The sequence below is a fragment of the Bos grunniens genome, chromosome 13 (genome assembly GCF_055505025.1).
Source record: "Bos grunniens cultivar Pamir isolate PY7600 chromosome 13, Bosgru_T2T1.0, whole genome shotgun sequence".
NCBI lineage: Eukaryota > Metazoa > Chordata > Mammalia > Artiodactyla > Bovidae > Bos > Bos grunniens.
Window position 1 is genome coordinate 32,686,699 of NC_141177.1, and position 25,391 is coordinate 32,712,089.

The window sequence follows — 25,391 nt, forward strand, 5'->3', positions numbered from 1 at the left end:
TGGAGAATTTTGAGCATCACTTTGGTAATGTGTGAGATGAGTGCAATTGTGTGGTAGTTTGAACATTCTTTGACATTGCCTTTCTTTGGGATTGGAATGAAAACTGACCTTTACCAGTCCTGTGGCCACTGCTGCATTTTGCAAATTCACTGGCATATTGAGTGCAGCATTTTCACAGCATCATCTATTAGGATTTGAAATAGTCCAACTGGAATTTCTTCACCTCCACTGGTTTTGTTTGTAAGGCCCATTTGACTTCACATTACAGGATGTCTGGCTCTAGGTGAGAGATCACACCATCATAGTTATCTGGGTCATGAAGATCTTTTCTGTATACTTCTTCTGTGTATTCTTGCCATCTCTTCTTAATAGCTTCTGCTTCTGTTAGGTTCATACTGTTTCTGTCCTTTATTGTGCCCATCTTTGCATGAAATGTTCCCTTGGTATCTCTAATTTTCTTGAAGAGATCTCCAGTCTTTCCCACTCTGTTGTTTTCCTCTATTTTGTTTTTCATTGATCACTGACAAAGGCTTTCTTATCTCTCCTTGCTATTCTTTGGAACTCTGCATTCAAATGGGTATATCTTTCCTTTTCTCCTTTGCCTTTTGTGTCTTTTCTCAGCCATTTGTAAGGCCTCCTTGGGCAACTATTTTGCTTTTTTGCATTTCTTTTTCCTGGAGATGGTCTTACTCACTGCCTCCTGTACAATTCAGGAACCTCTGTCCATAATTCTTCAGGCACTCTATCAGATCTAATCCCTTGAATCTATTTGTCGCTTCCACTGTATAATCATAAGGGATTTGATTTAGGTCATACATGAATGATCTAGTGGTTTTCCCTACTTTCTTCAATTTAAATCTGAATTTGGCAATAAGGAATTCATGATCTGAGCCACAGTCAGCTCCTGGTCTTGTTTTTGCTGACTGTATAGAGCTTCTCCATCTTTGGCTGCAAAGAATATAATCAATCTGATTTCAGTATTGACCATCTGGTGATGTCCATGTGTAGAGACTTCTCATGTGTTGTTGGAAGAGGGTGTTTGCTACGACCAGTGCATTCTCTTGGCAAAACTCTGTTATCCTTTTCACTGCTTTGTTTTGTAGTTCAAGGCCAAATTTACCAGTTACTCCAGGTATCTCTTGACTTCCTACTTTTGCATTTTAATCCCCTATGATGAAAATAACATCTTTTTTTTTTTTTAATAAATATTTTTATTTAATATTTTAATAGAACATTGTCCTCAAAAATCCTTTCAGAATTATAGACCCTTTTTTTTTTTTTTTTGTCCTTCTAAATGTTTATTTGGTAGAGAGGATTTGTATCAGACATTTCAATGAACCTGAATGTAGTAACTACTAGTTTTCTGGTACTAGGCTAAGGCCCTGGGGACAAAAACATGAATAGAAAATAGTTCCTGCCCTTGAGAAGGTCACAGTCTAGCAGAAAAGAAAATCTCTGAATATATTACAATATTATGGTAAATGTCTTTGCTAAACAACAAATATTCCTTGAAAATGAACAGTTCCTTGAATAACGCATTCAGATTTTCATGTTTGTTTGAATTTAACTATGCTATGTAATTTTTTTTTTTAATTTATTTATTTTTTTATTTGATAAATTTAATGCCTTTTATTGCCATACCTCATTTTACTGTGCTTTGCTTTAGTGAGCTTTATAGATACATGTTTTTTTTTTTTTTTTTTTTCCTTGTTAATTTTCTGTTTAGTTGATCTATCCATAAGTGTGAGTGGGGTATTAAAGTCTCCCACTATTATTGTGTTATTGTTAATTTCTCCTTTCATACTTGTTAGGATTTGTCTTACATACTGCGGTGCTCCCATGTTGGGTGGAAATATATTTATAATTGTTATATCTTCTTCTTGGATTGATCCTTTGATCATTATGTAGTGACCTTCTTTGTCTCTTTTCACAGCCTTTGTTTTAAAGTCTAATTTATCTGATACGAGTATTGTGACTCCTGCTTTCTTTTGGTCCCAATTTGCATGGAAAATCTTTTTCCAGCCCTTCACTTTCAGTCTGTATGTGTCCCCTGTTTTGAGGTGGGTCTCTTGTAGACAACATATGTAGGGGTCTTGTTTTTGTATCCATTCAGCCAGTCTTTGTCTTTTGGTTGGGGCATTCAACCCATTTGCGTTTAAGGTAATTACTAATAAGTATGATCCCGTTGCCATTTACTTTATTGTTTTAGGTTCGAGTTTATACACCATTTTTGTGTTTCCTGTCTAGAGAATATCCTTTAGTATTTGTTGGAGAGCTGGTTTGGTGGTGCAGAATTCTCTCAGCTTTTGCTTGTCTGAAAAGCTTTTGATTTCTCCTTCATACTTGAATGAGATCCTTGCTGGGTACAATAATCTGGGCTGTAGGTTATTTTCTTTCATCATTTTAAGTATGTCTTGCCATTCCCTCCTGGCTTGAAGAGTTTCTATTGAAAGATCAGCTGTTATCCTTATGGGAATTCCCTTGTGTGTTATTTGTTGTTTTTCCCTTGCTGCTTTTAATATTTGTTCTTTGTGTTTGATCTTTGTTAATTTGATTAATATGTGTCTTGGGGTGTTTCTCCTTGGGTTTATCCTGTTTGGGACTCTCTGGGTTTCTTGGACTTGGGTGATTATTTCCTTCCCCATTTTAGGGAAGTTTTCAACTATTATCTCCTCAAGTATTTTCTCATGGTCTTTCTTTTTGTCTTCTTCTTCTGGAACCCCTATGATTCGAATGTTGTAGCGTTTAATATTGTCCTGGAGGTCTCTGAGATTGTCCTCATTTCTTTTAATTCGTTTTTCTTTTATCCTCTCTGATTCATTTATTTCTACCATTCTATCTTCTAATTCACTAATCCTATCTTCTGCCTCTGTTATTCTACTATTTGTTGGCTCCAGAGTGTTTTTAATTTCATTTATTGCATTATTCATTATATATTGACTCTTTTTTATTTCTTCTAGGTCCTTGTTAAACCTTTCTTGCATCTTCTCAATCCTTGTCTCCAGGCTATTTATCTGTGATTCCATTTTAATTTCAAGATTTTGGATCAATTTCACTATCATTATTTGGAATTCTTTATCAGGTAGATTCCCTATCTCTTCCTCTTTTGTTTGGTTTGGTGGGCATTTATCCTGTTCCTTTATCTGCTGGGTATTCCTCTGTCTCTTCATCTTGTTTAAATTGCTGAGTTTGGGAGTCCTTTCTGTATTCTGGCAGTTTGTGGAGTTCTCTTTACTGTGGAGTTTCCTCGCTGTGTGTGGGTATGTAGAGGTGGCTTGTCAAGGTTTCCTGGTTAGGGAAGCTTGTGTCGGTGTTCTGGTGGGTGGAGCTGTATTTCTTCTCTTTGTTCAGTCGCGCTATGGGGAGGGAGGGAGGGATGCTGCTAACAAATGACACTGGCGTGCGCTCGCAGTGCCTCAGCCACACTGGGTCTGCCCCCACTCACGGCGCATGTAGCCTCCCTGCCCACACTGCTCAAGCTCTAGGTTGTTCCGCCGGGAACAATCCGAGGCTGGCCCTGGGTTGCATGCACCTCCCAGGTCCAAGCCGCTCAGGTTCAGGCACTCAGGTAGTCCTCAGAGGCGCAGACTCAGCTGGGGCTGCGTTTTGTGCTCTTCCCAGGTCCGAGCAGCTCAGGTGATGAGGTGTTTGGCGAGCGCCAATGCTGCGACTTATCGCCTCCCCGCCACTTGGTTATCTGGGTGTAAAACCGGCGCACCTTCTCAGGCAGATGTTGACCGTCCAGACCCCCAATAAGTTTTAGTTAGCAAAGAAGCCAGTTTTATAGATAATGTCTCTCTGGGGCTGCGATTGCCCCCTTCCGGCTCTGGCTGCCTGTCAGCGGAGGGGGAAGGTTTGCAGCCGGCTACCTCTGTTTAGTCCTTTGTTCCGTACGCGGGCTGGCGGTGTCTTAGGTTAGGGCTGGCTTTTCGCATGGTAGATATCCCACAGTCTGGTTTGCTAGCCCAAATTATTTCGCTCAGATAGCGCTCAGGGTATTCGGGCCAGATTCTTACTCTAAGCGATGCAGCCCGTGCCGCGCCTCCCTGCCCAGCCCCCGCTTGCTAATGGCGGATGCAGGCGTCTGCGCTGCTTCTCCGCTGGAGGAGTTACCGTAGGGCTCGCAATCTGCGAGTTTTAATTGTTTATTTATTTTTTCTCCCTGTTATGTTGTCCTCTGTGCTTCCAAAGCTCGGCACGGATTCGGCAGTGAGAAGGTTTCCTGGTGTTTGGAAACTTCTCTCTTTTTAAGACTCCCTTCCCGGGACGGAACTCTGTCCCTCCCTCTTTTGTCTCTTTTATTGTCTTTAATATTTTTTCCTACCTCCTTTCGAGGAGTTGGGTTGCTTTTCTGGGTGCCTGATGTCCTCTGCCGGCATTCAGAAGTTGTTTTGTGGAATTTACTCGACGTTTAAATGCTCTTTTGATGAATTTGTGGGGGAGAAAGTGTTTTCCCCGTCCTACTCCTCCGCCATCTTGGCGCCTTCCCCAGAACATCTTTTTTGGATGTTAGTTCTAGAAGGTCTTGTAGGTCTTCACAGAAGTGTTCAGCTTCAGCGTTACTGATCGGGGCGTAGACTTAGATTACTGTGATTTTTTTTTTAATTTAATTTAATTTAATTTTATTTATTTTTTCTTTTTTTTAATTTCAGATATACACATGCTCCCCATCCTGAACCCTCCGCCCTGCCCCCTCCCCATACCATCCCCCTGGGCCTTCCCAGCGCACCAGCCCCAAGCATCCAGCATTGTGCACTGAACCTGGACTGGCATCTCGTTTCATACATGACATTTCACATGTTTCAATGCCATTCTCCCAAATCTTCCCACCCTCTCCCACAGAGTCCATAAGACTGTTCTATACATCAGTGTCTCTTTTGCTGTCTCGTATACAGGGTTATCGTTACCATCTTTCTAAATTCCATATATATGCGTTAGTATACTGTATTTATGTTTTTCCTTCTGGCTTACTTCACTCTGTATAATAGGCTCCAGTTTCATCCACCTCATTAGAACTGATTCAAATGTATTCTTTTTAATGGCTGAGTAATACTCCATTGTGTATATGTACCACAGCTTCCTCATCCATTCATCTGCTGATGGACATCTAGGTTGCTTCCATGTCCTGGCTATTATAAACAGTGCTGCGATGAACATTGGGGTACACGTGTCTCTTTCCCTTCTGGTTTCCTCAGTGTGTATGCCCAGCAGTGGGATTGCTGGATCATAAGGCAGTTCTATTTCCAGTTTTTTAAGGAATCTCCACACTGTTCTCCATAGTGGCTGTACTAGTTTGCATTCCCACCAACAGTGTAAGAGGGTTCCCTTTTCTCCACACCCTCTCCAGCATTTATTATTTGTAGACTTTTGGATCGCAGCCATTCTGACTGGTGTGAAATGGTACCTCATAGTGGTTTTGATTTGCATTTCTCTGATAAAGAGTGATGTTGAGCATCTTATCAAGTGTTTGTTAGCCATCTGTATGTCTTCTTTGGAGAAATGTCTATTTAGATCTTTGGCCCATTTTTTGATTGGGTCGTTTATTTTTCTGGAGTTGAGCTGTAGGAGTTGCTTATATATTTTTGAGATTAGTTGTTTGTCGGTTGCTTCATTTGCTATTATTTTCTCCCATTCTGAAGGCTGTCTTTTCACCTTGCTAATAGTTTCCTTTGATGTGCAGAAGCTTTTAAGTTTAATTAGGTCCCATTTGTTTATTTTTGCTTTTATTTCCAATATTCTGGGAGGTGGGTCATAGAGGATCCTGCTGTGATGTATGTCAGAGAGTGTTTTGCCTATGTTCTCCTCTAGGAGTTTTATAGTTTCTGGTCTTATGTTGAGATCTTTAATCCATTTTGAGTTTATTTTTGTATATGGTGTTAGAAAGTGTTCTAGTTTCATTCTTTTACAAGTGGTTGACCAGATTTCCCAGCACCACTTGTTAAAGAGATTGTCTTTAATCCACTGTATATTCTTGCCTCCTTTGTCAAAGATAAGGTGTCCATATGTGCGTGGATTTATCTCTGGGCTTTCTATTTTGTTCCATTGATCTATATTTCTGTCTTTGTGCCAGTACCATACTGTCTTGATAACTGTGGCTTTGTAGTAGAGCCTGAAGTCAGGTAGGTTGATTCCTCCAGTTCCATTTTTCTTTCTCAAGATCGCTTTGGCTATTCGAGGTTTTTTGTATTTCCATACAAATTGTGAAATTATTTGTTCTAGCTTTGTAAAGAATACTGTTGGTAGCTTGATAGGGATTGCATTGAATGTATAAATTGCTTTGGGTAGTATACTCATTTTCACTATATTGATTCTTCCAATCCATGAACATGGTATATTTCTCCATCTATTAGTGTCCTCTTTGATTTCTTTCACCAGTGTTTTAGAGTTTTCTATATATAGGTCTTTAGTTTCTTTAGGTAGATATATTCCTAAGTATTTTATTCTTTTCGTTGCAATGGTGAATGGAATTGTTTCCTTAATTTCTCTTTCTGTTTTCTCATTATTAGTGTATAGGAATGCAAGGGATTTCTGTGTGTTGATTTTATATCCTGCAACTTTACTATAATCATTGATTAGTTCTAGTAATTTTCTGGTGGAGTCTTTAGGGTTTTCTATGTAGAGGATCATGTCATCTGCAAATAGTGAGAGTTTTACTTCTTCTTTTCCAATTTGGATTCCTTTTATTTCTTTTTCTGCTCTGATTGCTGTAGCCAAAACTTCCAAAACTATATTGAATAGTAATGGTGAAAGTGGGCACCCTTGTCTTGTTCCTGACTTTAGAGGAAATGCTTTCAATTTTTCACCATTGAGGATAATGTTTGCTGTGGGTTTGTCATATATAGCTTTTATTATGTTGAGGTATGTTCCTTCTATTCCTGCTTTCTGGAGAGTTTTTATCATAAATGGGTGTTGAATTTTGTCAAAGGCTTTCTCTGCATCTATTGAGATAATCATATGGTTTTTGTTTTTCAATTTGTTAATGTGGTGTATTACATTGATTGATTTGCGGATATTGAAGAATCCTTGCATCCCTGGGATAAAGCCCACTTGGTCATGGTGTATGATCTTTTTAATGTGTTGTTGGATTCTGATTGCTAGAATTTTGTTTAGGATTTTTGCATCTATGTTCATCAGTGATATTGGCCTGTAGTTTTCTTTTTTTGTGGCATCTTTGTCAGGTTTTGGTATTAGGGTGATGGTGGCCTCATAGAATGAATTTGGAAGTTTACCTTCCTCTGCAATTTTCTGGAAGAGTTTGAGCAGGATAGGTGTTAGCTCTTCTCTAAATTTTTGGTAGAATTCAGCTGTGAAGCCGTCTGGACCTGGGCTTTTGTTTGCTGGAAGATTTTTGATTACAGTTTCAATTTCCGTGCTTGTGATGGGTCTGTTAAGGTTTTCTATTTCTTCCTGGTCGAGTTTTGGAAAGTTGTACTTTTCTAAGAATTTGTCCATTTCTTCCTCGTTGTCCATTTTATTGGCATATAATTGTTGATAATAGTCTCTTATGATCCTTTGTATTTCTATGTTGTCTGTTGTGATCTCTCCACTGTCATTTCTAATTTTATTGATTTGATTTTTCTCCCTTTGTTTCTTGATGAGTCTGGCTAATGGTTTGTCAATTTTATTTATCCTTTCAAAGAACCAGCTTTTGGCTTTGTTGATTTTTGCTATGGTCTCTTTTGTTTCTTTTGCATTTATTTCTGCTCTAATTTTTAAGATTTCTTTCCTTCTACTAACCCTGGGGTTCTTCATTTCTTGCTTTTCTAGTTGCTTTAGGTGTAGAGTTAGGTTATTTATTTGACTTTTCTCTTGTTTCTTGAGGTGTGCCTGTATTGCTATGAACTTTCCCCTTAGGACTGCTTTTACTGTGTCCCACAGGTTTTGGGTTGTTGTGTTTTCATTTTCATTCGTTTCTATGCAAATTTTGATTTCTTTTTTGATTTCTTCTGTGATTTGTTGGTTATTCAGCAGCGTGTTGTTCAGCCTCCATATGTTGGAATTTTTAATAGTTTTTCTCCTGTAATTGAGATCTAATCTTACTGCATCGTGGTCAGAAAAGATGCTTGGAATGATTTCTATTTTTTTGAATTTACCAAGGCTAGCTTTATGGCCCAGGATGTGATCTATCCTGGAGAAGGTTCCATGTGCGCTTAAGAAAAAGGTGAAATTCATTGTTTTGGGATGAAATGTCCTATAGATATCAATTAGGTCTAACTGGTCTATTGTATCGTTTAAAGTTTGTGTTTCCTTGTTAATTTTCTGTTTAGTTGATCTATCCATAGGTGTGAGTGGGGTATTAAAGTCTCCCACTATTATTGTGTTATTGTTAATTTCTCCTTTCATGCTTGTTAGCATTTGTCTTACATATTGCGGTGCTCCCGTGTTGGGTGCATATATATTTATAATTGTTATATCTTCTTCTTGGATTGATCCTTTGATCATTATGTAGTGACCTTCCTTGTCTCTTTTCACAGCCTTTGTTTTAAAGTCTATTTTATCTGATATGAGTATTGCTACTCCTGCTTTCTTTTGGTCCCTATTTGCACGGAAAATCTTTTTCCAGCCCTTCACTTTCAGTCTGTATGTGTCCCCTGTTTTGAGGTGGGTCTCCTGTAGACAACATATGTAGGGGTCTTGTTTTTGTATCCATTCAGCCAGTCTTTGTCTTTTGGTTGGGGCATTCAACCCATTTACGTTTAAGGTAATTACTGATAAGTATGATCCCGTTGCCATTTACTTTATTGTTTGGGGTTCGAATTTATACACCATTTTTGTGTTTCCTGTCTAGAGAATATCCTTTAGTATTTGTTGTAGAGCTGGTTTGTTGGTGCAGAATTCTCTCAGCTTTTGCTTGTCTGAGAAGCTTTTGATTTCTCCTTCATACTTGAATGAAATCCTTGCTGGGTACAATAATCTGGGCTGTAGGTTATTTTCTTTCATCATTTTAAGTATGTCTTGCCATTCCCTCCTGGCTTGAAGAGTTTCTATTGAAAGATCAGCTGTTATCCTTATGGGAATTCCCTTGTGTGTTATTTGTTGTTTTTCCCTTGCTGCTTTTAATATTTGTTCTTTGTGTTTGATCTTTGTTAATTTGATTAATATGTGTCTTGGGGTGTTTCGCCTTGGGTTTATCCTGTTTGGGATTCTCTGGGTTTCTTGGACTTGGGTGATTATTTCCTTCCCCAGTTTAGGGAAGTTTTCAACTATTATCTCCTCAAGTATTTTCTCATGGTCTTTCTTTTTGTCTTCTTCTTCTGGAACCCCTATGATTCGAATGTTGTAGCGTTTAATATTGTCCTGGAGGTCTCTGAGATTGTCCTCATTTCTTTTAATTCGTTTTTCTTTTATTCTCTCTGATTCATTTATTTCTACCATTCTATCTTCTAATTCACTAATCCTATCTTCTGCCTCTGTTATTCTACTATTTGTTGCCTCCAGAGTGTTTTTAATTTCATTTATTGCATTATTCATTGTATATTGACTCTTTTTTATTTCTTCTAGGTCCTTGTTAAACCTTTCTTGCATCTTCTCAATCCTTGTCTCCAAGCTATTTATCTGTGATTCCATTTTAATTTCAAGATTTTGGATCAATTTCACTATCATTATTCGGAATTCTTTATCAGGTAGATTCCCTATCTCTTCCTCTTTTGTTTGGTTTGGTGGGCATTTATCCTGTTCCTTTATCTGCTGGCTATTCCTCTGTCTCTTCATCTTGTTTAAATTGCTGAGTTTGGGGTGTCCTTTCTGTATTCTGGCAGTTTGTGGAGTTCTCTTTATTGTGGCTATTCCTCGCTGTGTGTGGGTTTGTACAGGTGGCTTGTCAAGGTTTCCAGGTTAGGGAAGCTTGTGTCAGTGTTCTGATGGGTGGAACTGTATTTCTTCTCTTTGTTCAGTCGCGCTGTGGGGAGGGAGGGAGGGATGCTACAAGCAAATAACACTGGCGTGCGCTCGCAGTGCCTCAGCCACACTGGGTCTGCCCCCGCTCACTGCGCGTGTAGCCTCCCTGCCCACACTGCTCGGGCTCTAGGTTGTTCCGCCGGGAACAATCCGAGGCTGGCCCTGTGTTGCATGTACCTCCCAGGTCTAAGCCGCTCAGGTTCAGGCACTCGGGTAGTCCTCAGAGGCGCAGACTCAGTTGGGCCTGAGTATTGTGCTCTTCCCAGGTCCGAGCAGCTCAAGTGATGAGGTGTTTGGCGAGCGCCAATGCTGCGACTTATCGCCTCCCCGCCACTCGGTTATCTGGGCGCAAAACCGGCGCACCTTCTTAGGCAGATGTTAACCGTTCAGACCCCCAAGAAGTTTTAGTTAGCAAAGAAGCCTGCTTACAGTTTTATAGATAATGTCTCTCTGGGGCTGCGATTGCCCCCTTCCGGCTCTGGCTGCCTGTCACCGGAGGGGGAAGGTCTGCAGCCGGCTATCTCTGTTCAATTCTTTGTTCCGTGCGCGGGCCTGGCGGTGTCTTAGGTTGGGGCTGGCTTTTCGCGTGGTAGATATCCTACAGTCTGGTTTGTTAGCCCAAATTATTTCGCTCAGATAGTGCTCAGGGTATTCAGGCCAGATTCTTACTCTAAGCGATGCAGCCCACGCTGCGCCTCCCACGCGCTTGTTAATGGCGCGTGCAGGCGTCTGCGCTGCTTCTCTGCTGGGGGAGTTACCGTAGGACTCGCAATCTTCGAGTTTTAATTGTTTATTTATTTTTTCTTCCTGTTATGTTGCCCTCTGTGCTTCCAAAGCTTGGCACAGATTCGGCAGTGAGAAGGTTTCCTGGTGTTTGGAAACTTCTCTCTTTTTAAGACTCCCTTCCCGGGACGGAGCTCCGTCCCTCCCTCTTTTGTCTCTTTTTTTGTCTTTTATATTTTTTCCTACCTCCTTTCGAAGAGTTGGATTGCTTTTCTGGGTGCCTGATGTCCTCTGCCGGCATTCAGAAGTTGTTTTGTGGAATTTACTCGACGTTTAAATGCTCTTTTGATGAGTTTGTGGGGGAGAAAGTGTTCTCCCTGTCCTACTTCTCCGCCATCTTGGCTCCTCCTCCTTTTTTTTTTTAGATTACTGTGATATTGAATGGTTTGCCTTGGAAACAAAGACATCCTTCTGCCATTTTGGAGATTGCATCCAACTACTGCGTTTCAGACTCTTTTGTTGACTATGCTGGCTACTCCATTTCTTCTAAGGGATTCTTGCCCACAATAGTAGATATAATAGTCATCTGAATTAAATGACCATTAATTATTAAATGACCATTAATTAAATGGACCACTCCAGTCCATTTTAGTTTGCTGATTCCTAAAATGTCGATGTTCACTCTTGCCATCTCCTGTTTGACCACTTCCAATTTGCCTTGATTCATGGACCTAACATTCCATGTTAATACGAAATATTCTCTCAGTTTGAATCAATTGGGCATTGGACCCACTGCTGTTTGGGCCATTGCTGTGAGTGCTGACTTCCTGATTTTAGTGTAAGTACCCAGAAGGGAACGTATACTCCCTTGTTTCCCCTGAGATGCCTAGCATGTCCTGGGACATCCCTAGAACTGCTTTTTGTTAAGGGGGAAAGCTGCGGGGATCTTTGAGATCAGATGAGGAAATAGAGGCCCAGACAAGTTAAGGGGGATATTGGCTAAATGATGCTTTTTCCTGACTGATGTGTGCAGGGAGACGTTTTGTCCCCATGATAATCTATACTTGGCTTATTGAGATGATGATGATAATAATGATGATTCTTTCCACATGGTTTCCTGAGGAATTTCAGGCTTTTGGCACATATAATTAGGTCCTTCCCAAAGCCTTTCTAAGGGAGAGACCCTGTGTCTTGTATTCAGGCAAACTCTGTTCTCAGCTTAGGGGTATAGAGTAGGGCAGGGAAGTAGGGATGGGGTAACAAAGTGAAAGAAGAATCACAACAGGTTTTGGGCACATGTGTGGGGTTCAGTGTGATCTGAGCATTTCAGCCCAGCCTTGAGTTGAGGAAAGGGGCAGAGAATGCTTTCATGAACAATAAAGCCTGAGATGAATGTTGAAGGCAAATTGGAGTTTCCAAGGTAGAGAATTAGGAAAATACAATTCCCTCCAAATTCAGTGTACAACTTATATCTGATATAAAGATGATTATTTTTTTTATTTGGGAAGGTAGTTTTTCATAGAGGTATGGGAACAAATTTGGGGTCAAGTAGGATTTAAATCTTGGCTCCATCACTTTATTTGTGTCTTTGGGCAAGTTTCTCATACTCTCTGAACTTCAATACCTTCATCAGTGAATTAGAATAATAAATCCTACCATATTGGATGGTCACCCAGCTCAAATCAGATGAACAAATTCATGACTTGTACTCAGCACTTGAGCAATGATAGTTATGATGTTTCCTATAGTGAACTTTTAACTTTCATCATTATCAAATGGATACTGATTATTCTCCTACTGTGTTCAAGTTTTGAGTGAATCTTAAATTGTCTCTCTCATGCACCCTCATTTGGGAGGATGTGAGATATTATATCCTGAACTAGAGACTATGAGAGGACAGGTGACCCGCATTCTCTTTTTTGAAGGATAATTGCTCTACAAAATTTTGTTGTTTTTCTGCCAAGAATCAACATGAATCAGCCTTAGGTATACATATATCCCCTCCCTCTTGAACCTCTCTGCCATCTGCTTCCCCATCCCACTGCTCTAGATTGCTACAGAGCTCCTGTTTGGGTTCGTTGAGTCATAAAGGAAATTCCCATTGGCTATCTATTTTGCATATGGTATTGTAAGTTTCCATGTTACTCTCTCCGTACATTTCACCCTCTCTTTTCTCTCCTTCCCACTATGTCTATAAGTCTGTTCTCTATGTCTGTTTTTCCACTGCTGCACTGCAAATAAATTAATCAGTACCATCTTTCTAGATTCCATATATTTGCATTAGTATATGATATTTCTCTTTCTCTTTCTGACTTTCTTCACTCTGTACAAGGCTCTAGATTCATCCACCTCATTAGAACTGACTCAAATGTGTTCCCTTTTATGGCTGAGTAATATTCCATTGAGCATTCTTTCGCATTGCCTTTCTTTGGGAATGGAATGAAAACTGACCTTTTACAGTCTTGTGGCCATTGCTGAGTTTTCCAGATTTTCTGGCACATTGAGTGCAGCACTTTCACAGCATCATCTTTCAGGATTTGAAATAGTTCAACTGGAATTCCATCACCTCCACTAGCTTTGTTCGTAGTGATGCTTTCTAAGGCCCACTTGACTTCCCATTCCAGGATGTCCGGCTCTAGGTCAGTGATCACACCATCGTGATTATCTTGATCCTGAAGGTCTTTTTGTACAGTTCTTCTGTGTATTCTTGCCACCTCTTCTTAATATCTTCTGCTTCTGTTAGGTCCATACCATTTCTGTCCTTTATCAAGCCCATCTTTGCATGAAATGTTCCTTTGGTGTCTCTGATTTTTGTAAAGAGATCTCTAGTCCTTCCCATTCTGTTGTTTTCCTCTATTTCTTTGCATTGATCGCTGAGGAAGGCTTTCATATTTCTTGTTGCTATTCTTTGGAAGTCTGCATTCAGATGCTTATATCTTTCCTTTTCTCCTTTGCTTTTCACTTCTCTTCTTTTCACAGCTATTTGTAAAGCCTCCCGAGACAGCCATTTTGCTTTTTTTCATTTCTTTTTCTTGGGGATGGTCTTGATTCATGTCTTCTGTACAATGTCATGAATCTCCATCCACAGTTCATCAGGCACTCTATCTATCAGATCTAGGCCCTTAAATCTATTTCTCACTTCTACTGTATAATCATAAGGGATTTGATTCAGGTCATACCTGAATGGTCTAGTGGTTTTCCCTACTTTCTTCAATTTAAGTCTGAATTTGGCAATAAGGAGTTCATGGTCTGAGCCACAGTCAGCTCTTAGTCTTGTTTTTGTTGACTGTATAGAGCTTCTCCATCTTCGGCTGCAAAAGAATATAATCAATCTGATTTCAGTGTTGACCATCTGGTGATGTCCATGTGTAGAGTCTTCTCTTGTGTTGTTGGAAGAAGGTGTTTGCTATGACCAGTGCATTCTCTTGACAAAACTCTATTAGCCTTTGCCCTGCTTTATTCCGTATTCCAAGGCCAAATTTGCCTGTTACTCCAGGTGTTTCTTGACTTCCTACTTTTGCATTCCAGTCCCCTATAATGAACTGTGATCCTCCAGATGTTCAAGCTTGTTTTAGAAAAGGCAGAGGAACCAGAGATCAAATTGCCAACATCTGCTGGATCATCTAAAAAGCAAGAGAGTTCCAGAGAAAACATCTATTTCTGCTTTATTGACTATGCCAAAGCCTTTGACTGTGTGGGTCACAATAAACTGTGGAAAATTCTGAAAGAGATGGGAATACCAGACCACCTGACCTGCCTCTTGAGAAACCTATATGCAGGTCAGGAGGCAACAGTTAGAACTGGACATGGAACAACAGACGGGTTCCAAATAGGAAAAGGAGTACATCAAGGCTGTATATTGTCACCTTGCTTATTTTACTTATATGCAGAGTACATCATGAGAAACGCTGGGCTGGAAGAAGCACAAGCTGGAATCAAGATTGCTGAGAGAAATATCAATAACCTCAGATATGCAGATGACACCACCCTTATGGCAGAAAGTGAAGAGGAACTCAAAAGCCTCTTGATGAAAGTGAGAGGAGAGTGAAAAAGTTGGCTTAAAGCTCAACATTCAGAAAACGAAGATCATGGCATCTGGTCCCATCACTTCATGGGAAATAGATGGGGAAACAGTGGAAACAGTTTCAGACTTTATTTTTTTTGGGGATCCAAAATCACTGCAGATGGTGATTGCAGCCATGAAATTAAAATACTCTTTGGAAGGAAAGTTATGACCAACCTAGATAACATATTCAAAAGCAGAAACATTACTTTGCCAACAAAGGTCCGTCTAGTCAAGGCTATGGTTTTTCCTGTGGTCATGTATGGATGTGAGAGTTGGACTGTGAAGAAAGCTGAGAGCTGAAGAATTGATGCTTTTGAACTGTGGTGTTGGAGAAGACTCTTGAGAGTCCCTCGGACTGCAAGGAGATCCAACCAGTCCATTCTAAAGGAGATCAGCCCTGGGATTTCTTTGGAAGTAATGATGCTAAAGCTGAAATTCCAGTACTTTGGCCACCTCATGCGAAGAGTTGACTCATTGGAAAAGACTCTGATGCTGGGAGGGATTGGGGGCAGGAGGAGAAGGGGACGACAGAGGGTGAGATGGCTGGATGGCATCACTGACTTGATGGACATGAGTTTGAGTGAACTCCAGGAGTTGGTGATGGACAGGGAGGCCTGGCGTGCTGCAATTCATGGGGTTGCAGAGTTGGATACGATTGAGTGACTGAACTGAACTGAATATTCCATTGTATACATTGACCACAGCTTCTTTATCCATTCAACTGTTGATGGACATGTAGGTTGCTTCCATATTCTAGCTATTGTAAATACTACTGCAGTGAACATTGGGGTACATGTGCCTGTTTTCAATTTTGGTTTCCTCAGGGTATTTGTCTAGGAGTGGGATTGCTGGGTCATATGGTGAGTTTATTCCTAGTTTTTAAAGGAATCTCCATTTCATATTCCATAGTGGCTGTATCAATTTACATTCCCACCAGCAGTACAAGAGCATTTCCTTTTCTCCACACCCTCTCCCGCATTTATTCTTTGTAGACTTATTGATAGCAGGCATTCTGATTGGAGTGAGATGGTACCTCATTGTGGTTTTAATTTGCATTTCTCTGATAATGAGTGATGTTGAGCATCTTTTCATGTGTTTGTTAGCCATCTGTATGTTTTCTTTGGAAAAATGTCTGTTTAGTTCTTTGGTCCATCTTTTGATTGGGTCATTTATTTTTCTGGTATTGAGCTGCATAAGCTGCTTGTATATTTTTGAGATTAATTTGTTGTCAGTTGCTTCAGTTGCTATTATTTTCTCCTATTCTGAAGGCTATCTTCTCACCTTGCTTATAGTTTCCTTCGTTGTGCAAAAGATTTTAAGTTTAATTAGGTCCTATTTGTTTGTTTATTTTTGCTTTTATTTCCATTACTCTAGGAGGTAGGTCATAGAGGATCCTGCTATGATTTATATCATTGAGTGTTTTGCCTATGTGTGCCTCTATGAGTTTTATAGTTTCTGGTCTTACATTTAGATCTTTTTAAAAAAAATCTTTTTAAATCTTTTAAAATCCATCTTGAGTTTATTTTTGTGTATGGTGTTAGAAAGTGTTCTAGTTTCATTCTTTTACAAGTGGTTGACCAGTTTTCCCAGCATCACTTGTTAATGAGATTGTCTTTTTTCCATTGTGTATTCTTGCCTTCTTTGTCAAAGGTAACGTGTCCATAGGTGCATGGATTTATCTCATTGCTTTCTATTTTGTTCCATTGATCTATGTTTCTGTCTTTGTGCCAGTACCATACTGTCTTGATGACTGTAGCTTTGTAATAGAGCCTGAATTCAGGCAGGTTGATTCCTCCAGTTCCATTCTTCTTTCTCAAGATTGCTTTGACTATTTGAGGTTTTTCGTATTTCCATACAAATTGTTAAATTATTTACTCTAGCTCTGTGAAGAATACCGTCGGTAGCTTGATAGGGATTGCATTGAATCTATAGATTGCTTTGGGCAGTATACTCATTTTCACTATATCGATTCTTCTGATTCACGAACACGGTATATTTCTCCATCTATTTGTGTCCTCTTTGATTTCTTTCATCAGTGTTTTATAGTTTTCTATAAACTATAGAAAAAGTCTTTTGTTTCTTTAGGTAGAATTGTTTCCTTGATTTCTCTTTCTGTTTTCTCATTGTTAATGTACAGGAATGCAGGGGATTTCTGTGTGTTAATTTTATATCCTACAACTTTACTATATTCATTGATTAGCTCTAGTAATTTTCTGGTGATGTATTTAGGGTTTTCTATGTGGAGGATCATGTCATCTGCAGTGAGAGTATTACTTCTTCTTTTCAAATATGGAATCCTTTAATTTCTTTTTCTTCTCTGATAGCTGTGGTTAAAACCTCCAAAACTATGTTGAATAGTAGTGGTGATAGTGGGCACCCTTGTCTTGTTCCTGACTTTAGGGGAAATGCTTTCAATTTTTCACCATTGAGGATAATGTTTGTTGTGGGTTTATCATATATGGCTTTTATTATGTTGAGACATGTTCCTTTCATGCCTGCTTTCTGGAGGGTTTTTTTTTTTTTTAATCATAAATGGATGTTAAATTTTGTCAAAGGTTTTCTCTGCATCTATTAAGAATGATTATGTTTTTTATCTTTCAATTTGTTAATGTGGTGTATCACATTGATTGATTTGCAAATATTGAAGAATCCTTGCATCCCTAAGATAAAGGTCACTTAGTCATGATGTATGATCTTTTTAATATGTTGTTGATTCTGTTTGCTAGAATTTTGTTGAAGATTTTTGCATCTATGTTCATCAGTGATATTGGACTGTAGTTTTCTTTTTTTGTGACATCTTTGTCTGGTTTTGGTATTAGGGTGATGGTGGCCTCATAGAATGAGTTTGGCAGTTTACTTTCCTCTGAAATTTTCTGGAAGACTTGAGTAGGATAGGTGTTAGCTCTTCTCTAAATTTTTGGTAGAATTCACCCGGGAAGCCATGTTGATGAGTTTTTTTTTTATGTATTTGTGGGGAGGCTGGTGATCTCCCAGTCTTACTCCTCCACCATTTTCTTCCATCTCTGCATTCTTATCTTAGGTTGGGTTTCCCATGAAACAAGCACTCAGGTGAAGATGGGAGTGCAAGTACATTTCTTGGGAGGAAACACTGACTGAAGAGTGGCAGGGAAGGGAAGCCCATATAGGATGTATTTTAGTCCATTCACCACTGCAGGCATATGCGGCTCACTCCCACCAGGGAATCTTGAGTGGCAGCATAGAGCACATACCTCAGGGTTTTCCCATCTAAGGGAGAGGGAGCTACATTTAACCACCAACTCATTGTTTCCTTCAGCGGTCTCAAAGTGGCAGGTCAGCCCTGGATGTCCTGACTCACAGATCTGTCATTAAACCATCATGTGTGGATTCTCAGGGAGGGAGTGGTGGATGTTGACCAACTGTGGGGGCAGAGGAGTGTGGCTGCTGAAAGAGCATAAAGGAACTGAACAGACTGCAAAAAGGGATAGATGCCCGAAGGCAAGACGGGAGTATGAGGACAGACAGAAACAGAGTGGGTACTACATCTTTGTCTGGCAATTGACACTCGATTTCAATGAACACTCTGGTTTGGTGCCCAGGACAAGTACTATTTAAGATGCTCTTCCCTGAACACAGTGTTTTATGGATACAGTTGAGTTGTTTTTATCACTGTTGCTACAGCAGAGACGCAGGGGTGGGTTAGCGAGAACCAGCTGTGTTTTCTTACTGGAGGAAGAAAGAAGATCATCTACTGGTATGAAATGAAATTATCTTCTGCCATACAAATAAACAAGAACTGTCCCAGCCATCAGTGATTTCTGGCCTCGAAATGTGAACGAGGGCTCCCAAAACTGCAGTCCAGCAGATGACACTGCTCCCTATGGTGATAGTTGAGGAGCTCAGGGAAATGAAAGAGGTAGCCATACACTACTCCTTAAGGTGACCAAGGAAACAGTGTTTGACCCCGGATAGCTGAGGTGCATATGAAAGGAATGAATTCATTGAACCCAGAGACTTGCATCTTCCCATAAATAGAAAACTAAATTCCTTAATTTGATACTGATTTTTCTTACCTCACAATAATTTTTGATGTTCAGACTGCCTTCTCCCTTTGTTGCAAACTTATGTATAGCCTGACTCCCCCTCCTGCTTCCTTGAAGCACTTTTCTCAGAGCTACTGAGATGCTGTCTCCTGGGCTAGGGATCCTAAATATTCCCATTCCCACCGAATAAGATAATTCTACTTTCAGGTTGTGACTATATTTTTAAGTTGATAGTGTTGGAAACCACAAAGGTACCCGAGCAGATCTCTCTCCTCCACTTGAACTCTATGAGAAACTTGTGGCATGGTACCAGCAGAGGCCCCTTGTACCCATCCACTTTCTCAGAAGTTCTGGATGGATTTGAATAAGTCTCTTCTGGTTCTTTGATCTCTCATGTTGGTTGATATCCTGAATTTTTTATTTTGTGAGGTATAGCAGGTGCCTGCTCCCTCTCAGTTAAGGTACTTGGTGGGGAGCAGTTGAAAGACATTGAGACATATCTATCCAGGATCTAAATACTGAGTGGGGTTTAGCTGAAAAGATACTGAGGAATATCTGCCCAGTTGAACGACACTAGTTGGAAAAGGAGAATACCTGGGGCTCAGTTAAAAAGACACCTAGGTGGCTCCATTGTAGAAAGATGTATGAAGCTCATACTTGCAAGCACCTAGTAACTGGAGTAATTAAATCTCACCTTAAATATTGAGGGGACTCTTTAATGCATATACAATTAACAATTAAAAGCCAACTTAGTAAAACCTTAAACAAAACTTACTAGGGGGAAGCTCAGATTTCTTTGTCTTTGAGAGATGTAAATGTTCTATCAGACCTTACCAGATTGTTCTGTTGTGTGTTTGCTTTAAGCTTTTAAGGTTTTTTTGTTTGTTTGTTTGTTTTTTGTTTTAACTCTGTGAATAGGTTGCATCTCTGTTGAGATATAATTTATTGTTGACCAAATATTTTATCCTTTCAAAATTAGAGACACTAACAAAGTATTAAATCTAGAGCTCTATTACTGTAAACAACTGTTTTGTTGGGAAAAAAGGAAAGATATAAGCATCTGAATGCAGAGTTCCAAAGAATAGCAAGAAGAGATAAGAAAGCCTTCCTCAGTGATCAGTGCAAAGAAATAGAGGAAAACAACAGAATGGGAAGGACTAGAGATCTCTTCAAGAAAATTAGAGATACCAAGGGAGCATTTCATGCAAAGATGGGCTCGATAAAGGACAGAAATGGTATGGACCTAACAGAAGCAGAAGATATTAAGAAGAGGTGGCAGGAATACACAGAAGAACTGTACAAAAAAGATCTTCACGACCAAGATAATCACGATGGTGTGATCACTAACCTAGAGCCAGACATCCTAGAATGTGAGGTCAAGTGGGCCTTAGAAAGCATCACTACGAACAAAGCTAGTGGAGGTGATGGAATTCCAGTTGAGCTATTTCAAATCCTGAAAGATGATGCTGTGAAAGTGCTGCACTCAATGTGCCAGCAAATTTGGAAAACTCAGCAATGGCCACAGGACCGGAAAAGGTCAGTTTTCCTTCCAGTCCCAAAGAAAGGCAATGCCAACGAATGCTCATACTACCACACAATCGCACTCATCTCACATGCTAGTAAAGTAGTGCTCAAAATTCTCCAAACCAGGCTTCAGCAATACATGAACTGTGAACTTCCAGATGTTTAAGCTGGTTTTAGAAAAGGCAGAGGAACCAAAGCTCAAATTGCCAACACCCGCTGGATCATCGAAAAAGCAAGAGAGTTCCAGAAAAACATCTATTTCTGCTTTATTGACTATGCCAAAGCCTTTGACTGTGTGGGTCACAATAAACTGTGGAAAATTCTGAAAGAGATGGGAATACCAGACCACCTGACCTGCTTCTTGAGAAACCTATATGCAGGTCAGGAAGCAACAGTTAGAACTGGACATGGAACAACAGACGGGTTCCAAATAGAAAAAAGAGTACGTCAAGGCTGTATATTGTCACCTTGCTTATTTTACTTATATGCAGAGTACATCATGAGAAACGCTGGGCTGGAAGAAGCACAAGCTGGAATCAAGATTGCTGAGAGAAATATCAATAACCTCAGATATGCAGATGACACCACCCTTATGGCAGAAAGTGAAGAGGAACTCAAAAGCCTCTTGATGAAAGTGAGAGGAGAGTGAAAAAGTTGGCTTAAAGCTCAACATTCAGAAAACGAAGATCATGGCATCTGGTCCCATCACTTCATGGGAAATAGATGGGGAAACAGTGGAAACAGTTTCAGACTTTATTTTTTTTGGGGATCCAAAATCACTGCAGATGGTGATTGCAGCCATGAAATTAAAATACTCTTTGGAAGGAAAGTTATGACCAACCTAGATAGCATATTGAAAAGCAGAGACATTACTTTGCCAACAAAAGTCCATCTAGTCAAGGCTATGGTTTTTCCAGTGGTCATGTATGGCTGTGAGAAGTTGGACTGTGAAGAAAGCCGAGCACCGAAGAATTGATGCTTTTGAACTGTGGTGCTGGAGAAGATTCTTGAGAGTCCCTTGGACTGCAAGGAGATCCAGCTAGTCCATTCTAAAGGAGATCAGCCCTGAGATTTCTTTGGAAGGAATGATGCTAAAGCTGAAACTCCAGTACTTTGGCCATCTCATGTGAAGAGTTGACTCATTGGAAAAGACTCTGATGCTGGGAGGTATTGGGGCCAGGAGGAGAAGGAGATGACAGAGGATGAGATGGCTGGATGGCATCACTGACTCAATGGACGTGAGTCTGGGTGAACTCTGGGAATTGGTGATGGACAGGGAGGCCATGTGTGCTGCGATTCATGGGATCGCAAAGAGTCGGACACGACTGAGCAACTGAAGTGAACTGATACAACAAAAGTGAAATTAACCTAAGAGCCTTTTTTTCTAGAAAGAGAAAAACTTGTTTAGAGAGTGAATAAAGATGGCAGAGTAGAAAGGTGTGTGCTTATATCCTCCTGCAAGAGCACCAAAATTTCAACTAACGTTTGAAGCATCAGTTAGTCCCCTGTATTTTCAGTGCTGAGACACTGCAAGGAAATGTGCTGGGTGTGTAATGCTTATTTTTTTGGTTTTTGTCAAAAGCAGTGTTCACACTGTCTGAAAAGCTGGAATGTTTCACTCTCAATCCCACTTAAGAAAGCCTCCTAGGTTCTCATTGTCTCTTCATGAAGTTAAATCTTAGTGCACGAGTTACCTTACTAAAGGAAACACTGTACCTGTACATCCTCACTAGGAGCTCATCTCATAGTACACCTAGCTTCAGAAGGCATCATATGAGTATGCCAGTGGCCACACAGTGAATTACCAGTTGACACCATTTCCCTCATGGAAAAGACCAGTTCCCCCCAAGGGTGTATTTTTGTGCTGGAACACTGCAGGGGTACAGGCTGGGTTTGAACCTTCTCATTGGGGTCTGCTGGACAAAAGAGTGTTCTAACTGTGTCAAAACATGGTCCACTGGAGGAGAGAATGCCCAACCACTTCTGTATTCTTGCCTTGAGAAACCCATGAACAGTATGAGAAGGCGAAAAGATATGACACTGAAAGATGAACTTCCCAGGTCTGTAGGGGCCCAGTATGCTACTGGAGAAGAGTGGAGAAATAATTCCAGAAAGAATGAAGAGACGGAGCCAAAGCAAAGACAATGTCCAATTGTGGATGTAACTGGTGATGGACGTAAACTCTGATGCTGTAAAGAACAATCATGCATAGGAATCCGGAATGTTAGGTCCATGAATCAAGGCAAATTGGAAGTGGTCAAACAAGAGAGGGCAAGAGTGAACATCAACATTTTAGGAATCAGTGAACTAAAACGGACTGGAATGGGCGAATTTAATTCAGATGACCATTATATCTACTACTCTGGGCAAGAATCCCTTAGAAGACATGGGGTAGCCCTCACAATCAACAAAAGAGTCCGAAATGCAGTACCTGAGTGCAGTCTAAAAAATGACAGAATGATCTCTGTTTCCAAGGAAAACCATTCAATATCACAGTAATCCAAGTCTATGCCTTGACCAGTAATGCTGAAGAAACTGAAGTTGAACGGTTCTGTGAACACCCACAAGACCTTCTAGCACTAACACCCCCAAAAGATGTCCTTTTCATCATAGGGAACAGGAATGCAAAAGTAGGAAGTCAAGAGATACCTGGAGTAACAGGCAAATTTGGCCTTGAGGTGCAAAATAAAGCAGGGCAAAGGGTAATAGAGTTTTGCCAAGAGAACACAGTGGTCATAGCAAACACCCTCTTCCAACAACACACGAGAAGACTCTGCAAGTGGACATCACCAGATGGTCAATACTGAAATAAGACTGATTATATTATTTGAAGCCAATGATGGAGAAGCTTTATACAGCCAGCCAAAACAAGACTGGGAGCTAACTGTGGCTCAGATCATGAACTTCTTGCTGCAAAATTCAGGCTGAAATTGAAGAAAGTAGGGAAAACCACTAGACCATCCAGGTATGACCTAAATCAAATCCCTTATGAAAGTGATATATAGTGTCACTTATATAGTGAAAGTGACAAATAGATTCAAGGGATTAGATCTGATAGAGTGCCTGAAAAGCTACGGACAGAGGTTCCTGAATTGTACAGGAGGCAATGACCAAGACTATCCCCAAGAAAAAGAAATGCAAAAAGGCAAATCTGTTGTCTGAGGAGGCCTTACAAATAGCTCAGAAAAGGAGAAGTGAAAGCAAAGGGGAAAGGAAAGATAAACCCATTTGAATGCATAGTTTCAAAGAATAGCAAGGAGAGATAAGAAAGCCTTCCTCAGTGATGAATGCAAAGAAATAGAGGAAAACAATAGAATGGGAAATACTAGAGGTCTCTTCAAGAAAATTAGAGATACCAAGGGAACATTTCATGCAAAGATAGGCAAAATAAAGGGCAGAAATGGTATATATCTAACAGAAGCAGAAGATATTAAGAAGAGGTGGCACGAATACACAGAAGAAGTATACAGAAAAGATCTTCACGACCCAGATAACTATGATGGTGTAATCTCTCACCTAGAGCCAGACATCCTGGAATGCAAAGTTAAGTGGGCATTAGGAGGCATCACTATGAACAAAGCTATAGGAGGTGATGGAATTCCAGTTGAGCTATTTCAGATCCTAAATGATGATGCTGTGGAAGTGCTGCACTCAATATGCCAGCTAACTTGGAAAGCTCAGGAGTGACCACAGGACTGGAAAAGGTCAGTTTTCATTCCAATCCCAAAGAAAGACAATGGCCAAAGAATGTTCAAAGTACTGCACAATTGCACTCATCTCACATGCTAGCAAAGCAGTGCTCAAAATTCTCCAAGCCAGGCTTCAACAGTAAGCAAACCATGAACTTCCAGAGTTTAAGCTGAATTTAGAAAAGCAGTGGGACCACAGATAAAATTGCCAACATCCATTGGATTATCAAAAAAGCAAGAGAGCTCCAGAAAAACATCTACTCCTGCTTTATTGACTACACCAAAGCCTTTGACTGTGTAGGTCATAACGAACTGTGGAAAATTATGAAAGAGATGGGAATACCAAACCACCTTACCTGCCTTCTGAGAAATCTGTATTCAGGCCAAGAAGCAACAGTTATGGACATGGAACTGGAACATGGACTGGACATGGAACAAGAGACTGGTTCTAAATGGGGAAAGGAGTACATCAAGGCTATATATTATCACGCTGCTTGTTTAACTTATATGCAGAGTACATCATGTGAAATGCAGGGCTGAATGAAGCACAAGCTGGAATCAAGATTGCCGGGAGAAATATCAATAAACTCAGATACACAGATGACACTGCCCTTTTGGCAGAAAAAGAACTAAAGAGTCTCTGATAAAAGCAAAAGAGGAGAGTGAAAAAGCTGGCTTAAAACTGAACGTTCACAAAACAAAGATCATGGCATTGGGTCCCATCACTTCATGGCAAATAGATGGGGAAACAATGGAAACAGTGACAGACTTTACTTTCTTGCACTCTAAAATCACTGCAGATGGTGACAGCAGCCAAGAAATTTAAAAGACGCTTGCTCTTTGAAAGAAAAGCTATGACCAACCTAGACAGTATGTTAAAAAGCGGAGACATTACTTTGCCAACAAAGGCCCATATGTAATAGTCAAAGCTATAGTTTTTCCAGTAGTCATATATGTATGTGAGAGCTGGACCATAAATAAAGATAAGTGCCAAAGAACTGATACTCTTGAACTGTGGTGTTGGAGAAGACTCTCGAGAGTCCCTTTGAATGCAAGGAGATCCAACCAGTCAATGCTAAAGGAAATCAGTCCTTAATATTTATTGGAAGGAGTGATGCTTGAGCTGAAGCTCCACTACTTTGGCCACCTGATGTAAAGGACTGACTCATTGGAAAAGACCCTGATGCTGGGAAATATTGAAGGCAGGAGGAAAAGGGGATGATAGAGGATGAGATGGTTGGATGGCATCACCGATTCAATGGACATGAGTATGAGCAAGCTTCAGGAGTTGGTGATGGACAGGGAAGCCTGGTGTACTGCAGTCCATGGGGTTGCAAAGAGTGGAACACGACTGAGCGACTGAGCTGGATTGATTGAACACCCTTTGAAAGGAAGACACTGGATCCCACCAAGAAAAGATACCTCACATTCAAAGACAAAGAATAAGCCACAGTGAGATTGTATGAGGGG